The following is a 13,196-nucleotide window of genomic DNA, read 5'->3' as shown; positions in this document are numbered from 1 at the left end:
TTTGAAAGCATGCAAATGCAAGTAGATAAATAGGTACCACTTCGGTGGGAAAATAACAGGGACATGAAGGGACCCCCCTCGGGAATCCCCCAGGCAACAATGACATCACCGGAAAATCCTTTCAATACAGAAGCGCCTTGATAGGTGCTTCTGACACACACACACACACAATCATGATACACTTTTTATTGTTTTGTAAATTACCCCAATCAATTATTATAGAAAGTGAAGAACAAAGCAAAAATAAACCAACCCCCTGACAATACCAATTATTGCAATTTTCAGTCTATGCTTACACACCTACGACCAATGCCCACAATCATCTAGAGTCAAAGGCATGTTGGAAAAGCACAGCTTTAACAGCCTTCTGAAATGCATTGCCTATAATATCCACTTTGCCCTAAGCCAACTGAGAATTTAAGTGTCAAATACCTCCTCCATTCTCCACCCATTTTTAAAAATAAATTTAGCCCTGTTATTTGTCACTGCTGCTGCCAGAGCAACAAAAGGAACATGAGGTCAAAGCCTGGTTGTATCTCAATATGATGCCTCATGGATCAAAGGCCACCTAGACCTGTGGCTCAGGCTTAGAAAAACACAGTTTTTCGGAACAACAATGGCAGTGGCAACCACTCTCATTGACTCAGGAGGCCTCCTTCCTTCCTGCCATTGCTACTGAAAATCTGCAGATTCAAATTACGAGAAATCTCAGATCCAAACTTGAGTGGTGGAAAGGGGCTTGGAGTGATGTAGGCACTATAAGTGAGCCATAGTGGATGAAAGGTGGTTCCTGTTTTCAAACTAAAACTTAAAACACTTGTAAATAAAACACAGTTCAGTTTTATTTATTGAAAATGTTCTTCAAAAGTTAATCTTTTTCTGCAGGAAAAAGGAGTTCTTGTTTGCTCTCCAGTTGCTTGGCAGTCACTATTGGAAATCATGATCTTCCACTTTCCAGGAAAATTGTTTCATTAAAATCAAGTGAATCACAGGGATCACCAAAATTCTCTCACAACTGGATTGTGCCTGAATTCAGATGGGTGAAAAACAACATGCAGATGCAGCTGACAAAGCACCAGGAAGCTGCCCTGTGGAAGATTTGGAGCAGCTTTCAGATTTTTTATTGGGAAGCGATTTACAATACAATAAAAAGAAAAAGTTACAAAAAAGCCACACAGTGAAGGCCTGTATAAGAAAACATTCCCAATACCAGATGATTTTCCAGCAGCTTGTGTCTGTGAGAGAAGAAACATAGTATCAAAGGAGCAGCCTTCATGGGAATACTTACCCTCTTAGGCAGCTGTGTCAGCCTGCAGATGTAGAAAAAGCCTTGCTGACAAATCAGCTTGTATTTTTTTTCTCTTCACCATGATGCTAAATAGAACACTGACCTTATGTCCCTGATACTTTATAATCTAAACAGGAGACAACTTTTGTTTAATAGAACTTTGAAAGCATTTTAAGACAAGCTGCCTTGCATATTTTGTTTGTCCCAGTATCAAAAAAAATACAGAATCTGCCAGCAATTTTTTCAGTAATGATAACGAGACAAGTACACAAAATATTTTTTCCATACAGCCTCCAAATTTCAGATTGCCAATATAGTAGTAAGATGAAGCTACAGTCCTCTGGTGCCAGATGGGTCTCCAGGGAGTGCTGGAGTTCTGGAATCACCTCCTCTGAAATTAGAGAAAGAATTAATCTTCTCACCAGAAGCCCCTGGAGCTAATTCACTTTGGTGTAAGTGGAAGGCCAAACAAGACACTTCATGAGAGTGGCTGGGAATTTGCTAGATCCGAAATCCCCCCATCTTAAAGCATACCCTCAACGCAGAGAGGGTTTTATGCTAACACTGGAGTTGATATAAAGAACTCCCTTTGACTGACAAGGAAGAAGAGAGGGGTTAAAAAAAAAAATCATCCAGTATTAGCATCAACAAGCCTTTGGATTTCTCAACAGCACTGATATTTGGGCTCTCAAAAAATATAGGTAGGGTTATTCTGACCAGGCACAATCATATGGAGAGAATTAAAAAAAAAAAAAATAGTCTGTGGTCTCTTCTAATAAAACTAACCTTTAAACTGAAGTTTTCATGGATTGTGCCCACCTTCATAGCAAATTCCTGTGAGAATATTATAAGCTCATAAAGTTATAGAAGAAAACTCACATGATAATGCATTTACTAACCTTTCAGGCCACAGGAGTGCACCTCAATATATTCCCATCGCGTAGCAATTCTATCCTGACCCTCGTAACACCTCTGCCTATTCAGCCACCCTCCACAAACCCATGTGGATTTTACCCATTTGATGAGGTGGACAGGCTGCAAAAAGATGAGTGCCGCTAACTTTTTAGGAATAAATGTCATTAAATTCAAAGGACTTAACCTTTCAGTAGACCTATACTTATTTAAATAATTTCTGTCCTGCCCTTCCAATTTCCCAAATAGTGATCAAAGCAGCATATAGCATTCAAAAAACAATAAATGATTTAGACCAGTGTTGCACAAACTTGGCAACGTTACAATATGTGGCTTCAACACCCAGAATTCCCCAGCCAGCCAATTCTGGGAGTTGAAGTCCGCACATCTTCAAGTTGCCAAGTTTGAGAAACACTGATTTAGACAGGTGGAAGCGACAAAAATAGAAACAACAGCTTACGTTATCAATCTTAGCAAAGAACACATGTTGGCAAAATTGTGTTCATGGGCAGTAAAACCTAAAGAAAGGCCACCTGAATCTCCTTTGGTCCTACAGTTACTCTACAGGCAGATAAAAGTCCCTCTTACATATCCAAACTAGCATGTCATCCAATCATAGCTTTTAGGTGGTAAGCAAGGTTTCTGTGGCAGATAAACGTCCTGTACACAAGTGTAGATTTCAGTGACCCACCTTAAAGGAACCAGCAGAGGGCAGTACAGACATACTATTGAGTAAGCCATTTCCTAGAAGGCCACAGTAAAATAGGAAAGAAAATGAGTACTGTACAAATAGATGAATTTCCCCTCTTGTGTAATGCTTTATGTAGTTATTCGTAAGCATCTAAACTGTGGCGGGGAGGTGGGGGGACACCTTCAGTAAAAGCATACCTTGAAAATATGTTTGTCCCTCTGCAAGGTAAGGCTTTTATCCTTAAAATAAAAATAATAATTGGGACACTCTCAAACCAGAAGTTTCTGAAGAACTGCAGATTGCTGCCAATTACCTAAATGCATCTTGGCTGAAAAGAAAAGGAAATCAACTACATACTCCTGACTGATTGCTTCAAACACCAAATACATGAAGGAGGTTTCTGCTGACCAGCTGACTGGAAAGCAAGTTTCACCTTGGCAGCAGCTTCTTACTTAATAATTCCAAACAACATCCATGTGATTTCCTCTTCCTCAGTCATCTAGCCTTTTGACCCTAATTGGATGTCTAATTATCATACAATGGTTTGTGCAAGGAAAAATAAGTCAGGAGAAGACCACGAAAGGGGTGGGGGGTTGGGAATCCTACTCTGATTACTATTATTATTATTAAATGACAGCTGTTACAATGCAATCCTATGCACCCATATTTAAAGGTAAATATCACTACTGCGTATTCAGGATTAAAAACTTTTGACCAGCTAAAAAGATACATATGGAGCAAGACAGGAAGGCTGTAGAGAATCTGAGAGAAACACAGGACAGCAGGAACCAACTGCATCTTCTACCACCCTGCAACAATAAAGTAAGCTGAAAAAGAAAGAAGTGGGGAAGAATGTCAGGAACAAGAAAGAAAAAACTCAGAAGAAAACTTCTGGCACATCCAGAAAGAATTCAGCGGAGTCATAGATCATAGACTACATCTATATCATTCCAAAATGTTGGCCAAAAAGGCTTGTCATGGTTTAAACCAGTGTTTCTCAACATCAGCAACTTCCAGATGTGTGGAGTTCAACTCCCAGAATTCCCCAGCCAGCATGAATTCTGGGAGTTGAACTCCACACATCTGGGAGTTGCTGACGTTGAGAAACACTGGTTTAAAGGAATAGTTGAGTTACTCGTCCCAAGCATGCCTTGTTCATATTAGAAACCTTTGCCAAAAATCTTTGGCAAGCACCGTTGCAGCCCGGGTGACAGGACCAACCAGCAAGAGAGGCAAAAGGGCTTTTACAAAATTGTCTTGTATTCTTTAAAAAAAAAAGTATTGATTCTGTTGATTGTGTCAAGCTGCTTTTACAGTTTTATAAGCCTTAGCTCAGGGACATCCATGTGGGGGTGGGGGAGCGGTTAAAAAAAATCAAGTCCGTGTGACTGAAATCCTGCCTCTTTTTAGATGCATCTTAGCCACCATATTGACTTTTTTGAACCCTCTGCCCCAGAGATGCCTGTGTTTTAGCTTATTATTTATTTTATACTGCATTCCGTTATATTGCCCCCAGGGAGGGTTATATTGCCCCCAGGGAGGGTTATAAAACAACACCTGCTTGGGAACACATCTGAAAGCAATATAAATAAGTAGAATGGAATAAACAGAATAATAAACAGCATTTAGTCTAACATTGTTTCTTCTATCACCATGTTTCTACCAGATTTGATATACCAAAGGTGAATCTCTTAGACTGGCCCTGAAAATATGTGTTTCATTCCAGCACAGATATTTTTGCTGCCTTGTTTATTTACTTACTTACATGGATTTATAAAATGTTTGACTCCCAACCACTCTGGGCACTTCAGACTATAAAGCGTTAGAACAATAACACCTGAATGGGGCTACTGCAACATACAATGTAGGAAACCAACATACTGAATTCCTTGCAAAACTAGAAATTTAATTTGAATTATCTGCTGACAAGTTCTTAAAAATGTGAGCACTGGCAAATGATTAAAGGTTTTCAAGTGGATTAATCAAGCCATATATCTGCTGAGTTGAAGTAAATTTCCTCTCCAGCGTAGTAGGCCAGCTCAAAAGAGGAGTCAGAAACTGAGTTTTGCTTTGAACTACTTACAATGTTAGTCAAGCAGGAACAAAAGATTTTGATCTTTTCCAAGCGTCTGAATATGATAAGGCAGGGAAGCTGCTCCCTACTTCCCAGCTGTTTCTAACAGCCTCTTTCCTCCTTTTAATTTCAGCTTAGGGGAGTCATGGTGGGTCTGGGAAAAGGTTAATTGGGTGTCCCTTACAGTTTTTTCTGCTGGTTAAAAAAAAAATGTTGAGACGCTGACAGATGAGAAAGCACAAGATGCTAATTTTAGTCCTGTTTGTTTTGGAGGATCCTGTTTCTTCCTGTGTGCCAGACCTCTGTAGCAATTGCACATTTAGCTTTCCAGACTCCTGTGTGCTGCTTAAAGGAACAATGGTAAGTACCTCTGCATGACCATCTGCAACCCTTGGCATCATCTCAGGATGCGCCTCCTCTCAGTTGAAGTGCTCAGTTGAGTTGAGTTGCTTTACACAGGTCAGACCACAGCTGAATTCACACCGCATTAAGCATTATGTGGTTGGTGGTGGCTTAGTGTGTTGTGTGAACCCAGCCATTTGTGGCTTTGTCAGCAAACCATAGCAAACTCTGGATTAGTGCCACGCATGGACCAAGTTAACAAGCCAAAGCAAACAAGCAAACCACAGTATGACTTAGCATAGTGTGTGAACTTAGCCTCTGTCATTTCTTCAACTAATAATGATAAAGCAAACCATGATTTTAATGCAATGTGTGAATTGGGGCCATCAGGCCCTGCATTGGCTTCTGCCCTGAATAGCAGAGGTCCCTCCGACTCTCAAGCAAAGGGCTTTCTTGTCATTTTTCCACCTGATTCTTCCTGAACCATAAATCCAGGAGATTCAATTTAGGATTTTCCACATCAGCCTTTCTCAGCTGGGTGCCCTCTCAGTATGATGGGATTCCAACTTCCTGAATTACACACATAGCTGATCTCAGAAAGCTAAGCAGAAGGTCACCCTGGTTAATACTTGAGGGACCACCTGAAAGCCCAGGATTGGAGGTAGGCTGAGCAGTTGAAAACATCCTGGAAAAAGATAACAAACAAACCACTTCTCCATTAGTGGCAAGAAAACAACATGGCCGTGTTTACAGTGGCCCCAGAAGTTGAGTTCAACTAAAAAAACCCCAACAACCTATAGAGCCTTTTGCATCTTTTTAAAATGGGGAAAATCCCACTGCTGAAAGACAGTGCTCTGGTGGTTGCAAAAATGGGGCTGGCATTCATGCATGGTCCATATATTATGGGCTGATTATCCCTAGATCATAACTTAGCATAATGTTTGAACCCAGCCAGTTTTGGTTAGCAAACCATGCTTGAATTGTGGCTTAGCACAATGCATGACCAGTTCTAAATGTTTTCAGCTGCTGTAAGCATGGATTCCTGCCTAAGCGCTAAAGCTGATTGTGGTGGACAAGGGGACTTTTCAGAAAACCCTCAACCAGGAATCACAGAAACCAGAACCCATTCTGAGACACCTGTATATCCATCCTGTAAGTTTTCTTTATCTGTACATATCAGAGCAGAGGCTACTTTGCTAACTACTTCATGATGGTGGTCTCATTTAGATTTTTGAGAACATTTTGTGGACACCCTTGTGAAATGGCTGCAGTGACAGGCTCTCCTAAAATGGCAGCCATAAGAATGTGAACGGACCCCTGGCTATCTAGTCCAGCAGCCTGTTCTCACAGTGACCAACCAACTGCCCAAGGAAGCCCACTAGTCTCCCAGCAGATGGCCTTCAGAGGCAATCCCACTGCCATCAAGGCTAATAGCCATTGATCCCCACAACTTCCATGAATTGGTCCAACTCTTTTTTGAAGCCAGCCAACCTGGTAGCCAGCACCACATCTCATAGTAGCGAATTCCGATGTTTAATTGAAAGAGCTGGCCAGTTTGGTATGGTGGTGAAGGCTGGCATAGAAACCAGGAGACTGTGAATTCTAGTCCCCCCTTAGGCATGAAAGCCAGCTGGGTGACTTTAAGCCAGTCACTCCCTCTCAGCCCAGCCCAGCTCACAGGGTTGCTGTTGTGGGGATCATAGGAGGCAGGAATATTCAGTATGTTTGCTGCCTTGAGTTGGCCAAAATATATAAAAGGCAGGATAAAAAATTAACAATAACAATAACTATTTAGCCCAGAGTCACTTGTTGAGATGGGTGACAATAAATACATACATACATATCATGAGGAATACAGTATAGTATAATCCAGTCATGAGGAATATAACCCAGGGACAAAGAACCAACTTCACATCCCTGTCACCTGTACCTCCCCAGTCTGTTCTGTACTACTATCTTTAAGGGGGGAGTTGTCTGTTTTTCTGGGCAAGTAGGCTGAAACTTCCCTAAAAATAAAGGTGAACCGGTAGACTACCATGCCTCTTTGCAGCTTGCTCACTTCCCAGTTCTTTAATTTAAAAATAACTTCTTAATAGTGGGGTGGGGAGTTTGGAAGGCATCAAGTGAGGTATCCATGGACACAGTGGGGTCCCCAAGTGTTAGGACAATTCCTTTTGAACTGTGAATAATGGCAGGCAAAGTCTCAGGTTCTCCCAGAATCATTGTAACACTCAATGTTGAATGAAAAGCCTTCAGCAGAATTCTGGGGAACTCAAGAAGTCTGTATTTTCTGCCTTTTCAGTTGGCCAAAATAAAGGCAGCAAAGCCTCATTACTGATCAACAGTAAAGGTATTGCCCTAAAATGAATATTACTCTTTTTCTTATGGCCAACACCATTATTTTTAATATGTCTTTACAGACACAGTACTGTTTTGCTGATATGTCAAAATATCCAGTAATAAAATGCTTGAAAACTGCAAACATTAATGTGGAAATCACTCTGCACATGTTTGCTGTTTTCTTTTAGATGTTGTGGGGGGTGGGGCGGGATGGAGGCAGGGGGCTTGGTGTGGAAAACAGATTTCAAGATTCAAGACTCAGTTTAGGCCTGAAATAAGGGAGTTGTAAAATAATAAATATTTCTTATGCTTATTAAAGGAGGAGACCATTCCCAATAACTGAGATTCTCTCAAAGTTTTAATTAAATGTAGTCATTATTGTCTGTACTCAATCAGACCTTTTAATGTGAATTTTCTTGCTGTTTCAGTCCCTGCTGTAAAGTCCTGTAAATAGTACTTCCATTTGGTTAGACATCTAATTTTCTGAATGGTTCAGCTGTTTCCCAGCCAGTTCGAATTTACAAGATGGCACCAGACTGGTCAAGGGAAACAACTGAATATTTTTTGAGTCACAAAATCTGAAGGACTCTTCTTGTCTGATTTCCAGGCTTGAACTCTTGTGCTTTGAAGACAATTGAAAGAACCTTACTGTGAAGTAAGTTTGATTTTCTTATACTGTGCATAACACATTAGCTCCTTATTTCTTATGAGAATTAACAAAAATGAATGATTAACATAATACTGTATGTTGGCTGAAAACAATACTATATTAAAAACCAGCAGCAAGAAAATGTCCATTTATGACATCAGAGATTTTATTACCTTGTGTGTGTGTATGTGGCTCATTTTGTCCTCCTCTGATCTCTTGTACATATTTATTTATCAGAGTTTTAGTCTACCCCACCAGCCAAACCAAGATAGCGCTTTATTGCCTAGTCCACAAAAGCCACTGGCACATGAATAGCGCAACAATGTCTCTTTAGAGTACAGTACAGTGACCATATGTCTTGTATTATATAGTAAAGGATAGTCCTTTATTTCAGAAAGCTGTCCTGTAGATTTATTCTTTGAAAACTCACTTTTGTCCTTTATTTTGGTCATCTAACTTTTACCGGACAAATGGTACCACTTAATGCACAGTCTTTCACATTCATGTGAAAAATATGGAAATTGAACTGTCTTTTTAAAATAAATTTACATATATTGTTTCATTTTAGATATTTTTATTAGAATATGCATTTTTCTAAAGTTTTTCTTGGTTTTGCTCTTGAATTTTCCTTTGTAAAGCAAAGTTATAAACATAAACAATTTTTTATCCTTATGAACCTCTTTCATAAGATTTGCCCCTTTTTTAGGTTTGTCCTTTATTTTTTCCAAGAAAATATGGTCACTGCACTTTAGAAGGATGAGTTACTGTCTAAACCCTATTTACTGTAAAACTCTATTATGTGATGATGCAAAAGTAAATTCTCTTGAGTTCAGTTATGCTTATTTCTATACCAGTGTTTCTCAACCTTGGCAACTTTAAGATGGGTGGACTTTAACTCCCAGGATTTAAGTTGCCAAGGTTGAGAAAGACTGTTCTATACATTTGGATTCTTGATGTAGAGTCTATTGCAGCAAAGGTAAAGAGGGCCATATCTTGAAATGCTGAATATACCAACATGGCTGCCCTTTTGCAGTTTGTCCTTAAAAATCAAGCTCAGATGAGATGCTGTGTTGCTGCATGGACTATGTCACATCAGCAAGTCTCAGCATGGCTATGGATCCATGAGGAAAGGATACTGTTCCGGCTGCTTCCAAGCATAGATAGATTCCATAATTCCATGCTTTCTGGCCAGGAACATTCTCTACATTTGTGACTCATGTACAATCTTCCCCCAAAGATCATTGAGCAGAAGCTTAGAATACTCAGCTCTTGGATGGCCAGAGCTATTCTCTTGGATGGCCCTGAGCCTCTTCTGTTTATTGGAGGAGTTTTCAAAGAGCCATTGAAAAAGAATTCCCTAACATGGTAGCTCCAGCTGTTTTGGACTACAATTCCCGTTAAGGATGCTATGAGAGTTGTAGTCCAACATAGTTGAGAACTTTCTTGGGAAGGCCAAGTGTAATCCAGGAATCGTCCCCCCACCCCCACCCTGGCTCCTGTCTGGCTCATTACTTGACTGATGGCCCTTAAAATGTTCTTACCTCAAGCAACCGTTTAGCTGCTTGCCTGGCTGGGCCACCTTTGGTTCATGCTGTGGATATCTCAGTCCCACAAGTGTCCCAATTTGCTAGTTGTGAGCTGAGCAAAGCTCAGCCAAAATACAGCCCAGAAATGCAAGCTCTACCACAGCATCTAAGGGTTCAAAAGGTTATGACAATAAAGTGAAATCATGCGTCTCTAGTGCTTTTGTTGGCTCAGTAGAGGAGTCTGCGACTCCCTGCCCGGCCTGCAGTTCAGATAAACATCTCAAAACTTCCCATTCCTTCCAAAGTCAGTTTGTTTGCAGTCACTTCCAGACCCTTTCAATGCGTTTCTTTTCTTTTTTTTTTCTAGACTGAAACTGGCATTCCTAAGTGCCTTTCTAGATTATGGACATTCCCAATGACTTCTGGACCCCTCAGTCAAAAGATGTCTGGTACTTCTGTTCCTCCCACCCTTTGGGATTCATTGTGGTGATGGATAAGGGGGAAGGTGCAGTGAGCAAATGGCAGAGAATGAAGTCTGGAACCAATGAAACGGGATAGGAAAGTATTACAGAGAAAAAAGAGGCCGATTTGGAAGTGCTTCTGCTCCCAGAATGATCAAAAACACACAATGTAGGCAAAGTTACAAGCTGAATGATCATTTATAGTGCACCTCAAATGTTTAGGTTATCTTGTAATATCTGGAACAGCCCTGCTGAGCAGTTATCTTTATTATTTCCCTATTGCAACTGGGAGGGGAGCTTACTGCAGCTAAGAAAACAGCGATGCCTTATGAATCAGAAGCTTCCCAGTTTATTATGTAAATCCTTTTGTTTGTTTCTTTTCAACCAGTTCCATAAAAATGTGTTTCCTAAATAGTGAATTACTGTTTTACAAATAATTTTGTAAAATCAGAAGACTACAATACAGAGTTTCCATCCTGTTTTCCCTAAAGTTACAGTGCACATTCCTAAATATTGTACCTTCACGGGGTTCCCCAGAAGTTTTGGACTGGAATTTTGAGAGCCTGTTGTAATCATTCCTAAAGATTGGCTGTCACTGTGAGGGCGTCGTTCGGTTGTTCACAGTTGGCTGCCACGGTGGGTGTGGCCCATCATAAAACACTTATTTTCCCAAAGGAAAACTGATGTGGCTATTCAGCATCTCTCCAGCTCCTTAGAATGTTGCACAGATTGCTACTGGAAAATAAAAAGCAATGCCAGAGGCAAATGTCTTGCTTCCTAAGTAGTGCAACTTTGCTCCCCTCAAACGTCCTTAGGAGCAATCACTGTGCAGCCGCTGTTACCCATTTGTTGCCTATAATGTAGAAATCTTCCAGGCTTTTGTTGCAAAAATAATGGCTTTATAGCAATTGGAGTTGGCTAATAGCAATGGGAGTTTTGACGGCAAGTTGCAATGTGCTGTTGAAAGTACTGTCTAAATCGGTGTTTCTCAACCTTGGCAACTTTAAGATGGGTGGACTTCAACTGCCAGAATTCCCCAACCAGCCATGCTGGCTGGGGAATTCTCGGACTTGAACTCCATCCATCTTAAAGTTGCCAAGTTCGAGAAACATTGATCTAAATAGTTAGTAGATTTCTGTTCTCCTTTCTGTTCTGTCAGGAATGATACCATACTGGATTCCTGCATGAGACAGGAAGTTGAACTAGGTGATCTTCAAGATCCCTTCCACCCCTTAGACCAGGGTTTCTCAACCAGGGTTCCGTGGAAGCCTGGGGTTCTGCGAGAGGTCACTAGGGCTTCCCTGGGAGATCAGGATTTATTTTTTAAAAAATTTCAAATTCAGGCAGTTTCACATTAAAGAGGTGTCATACTTTGCTTTTAGCTTAAGAACATGGTTACTGCATATATACAGGCCTACACATGAAATACATATAATAATTTTGTAGCTTGTGGCCTATATTTGAGCCTGAATGTGCAGGCCTGAAAAATATTTCAGGGGTTCCTCCAGGGTCAAATGGTTGAGAAAGGCTGGAATAGGTGATCTTCAAGATCCCTTCCACCCCTTAGATCAGGGTTTCTCAACCAGGGTTCCGTGGAAGCCTGGGGTTCTGCGAGAGGTCACTAGGGCTTCCCTGGGAGATCAGGATTTATTTTTTTTAAAAAAATTCAAATTCAGGCAATTTCACATTAAAGAGCTATGTTTCATTCTTTATTTTTAGTTTAAGAACTCTGTTAATGCCTGTAATAGGTGATCTTCAATATCCCTTCCACCCCTTAGATTCTAATTTATGAATCGTATGAGTTACGATGAACCTCATGACTTTCCCTCATGCCATCCTATAAGCAACAACTATTCAGTGTAACCACTCCTGATGTGCAGTCCCAGCACCACAGCACATATTTGGTGACAGTTTCGCACATTCACAGGGGGTGGGGGAGTAAAAAAGTCGAGAGGGCAGCCATGACTGCATAATCAAATCCTCACCCCCTTTTTACATGCATTACATGCATTATATGCACAATGCACTTCTAAAAGAGGTGGATGTCAATTGCACAATCATAGCTGCCATTTTGACTTTTTGACACATACATCCACAGATATATTTGGATATTTTTTTTAAAAAAAACTTCTATAAAGGGCAAAAGCTGCCCTAAATATTTGAGGGAAGGATTGTGCAAATAGAAATTTAGGGGGGAATGTTGCTTGAAATATCTGTTTGCAATCCTGACCAGCTACAGTTTGGGTATCATTTGTTGCAGAATTTTCTTCTGCCAAGTTACTGTGACACCAACACATTAGCCAAACTGACTCTACGATGGCATCGTTACTAGGCAAAAGGAAAGGAAAGGAAAGGTCAAGTTGGAGCAAAAAAAAAAGTGATTTGTACAACAAAGCTATGCCTCTTTCTGGAGGACTGCAGGTGGGGGGGAAGGCAGGAGAATGGATCTATTTTGTTAAATATATAGATTATACCTACATCTTCAATTTAGCCTTCAGCTGGAAGGAAGGAAGTGGAAGTGAAAGTGGACATGATTTGCCTTGCTTTCCTCTTTTTTTTTTAACTCTCTAATCCAGCTGGGGATTTTCTAGTGGCCTCCCATCCAAATATTAATTTAGTTTGATTGTGCTTAACTTTTCAAGATCAGCCAATGTCAGCTAGGTGCTGTCTGTAATATTAAATCTATAGGCTGTTTACTACATTGGCTAGCAAGGTTGGAGATTGACTGGCATCCAAGGTTAACTTTATCCCATTCCCATGTTGCCCGTGTGCAGGCTGGCCCTATTGTTGGGCAAGATGCTGCCACAGGCAAATGGTTTTGAATCACATGAGGGAGAAGCAAATGATTACTTTTCAGAGGAGGAGGATTTTATAGCTAAGGAAGGGAAAATACTTCAAATACCAGAACTGGAG

General features: G+C 40.6%; 1 long non-coding RNA gene across 1 annotated transcript; it reads left to right on the top strand.

Moving 5' to 3' along the window:
- The first annotated feature begins 4,440 nt into the window (after nucleotides 1-4,440).
- On the top strand, nucleotides 4,441-10,700 carry LOC134492464 (uncharacterized). Its single transcript, XR_010067442.1, has 3 exons — nucleotides 4,441-5,325; nucleotides 8,255-8,302; nucleotides 10,190-10,700. It is a non-coding gene; the product is annotated as an uncharacterized LOC134492464 (long non-coding RNA).
- Nucleotides 10,701-13,196: the final 2,496 nt, after the last annotated feature.

The sequence above is a fragment of the Candoia aspera genome, chromosome 2 (genome assembly GCF_035149785.1).
Source record: "Candoia aspera isolate rCanAsp1 chromosome 2, rCanAsp1.hap2, whole genome shotgun sequence".
NCBI classification, from domain to species: domain Eukaryota; kingdom Metazoa; phylum Chordata; class Lepidosauria; order Squamata; family Boidae; genus Candoia; species Candoia aspera.
This window is presented reverse-complemented; position numbering and strand designations above follow the sequence as displayed.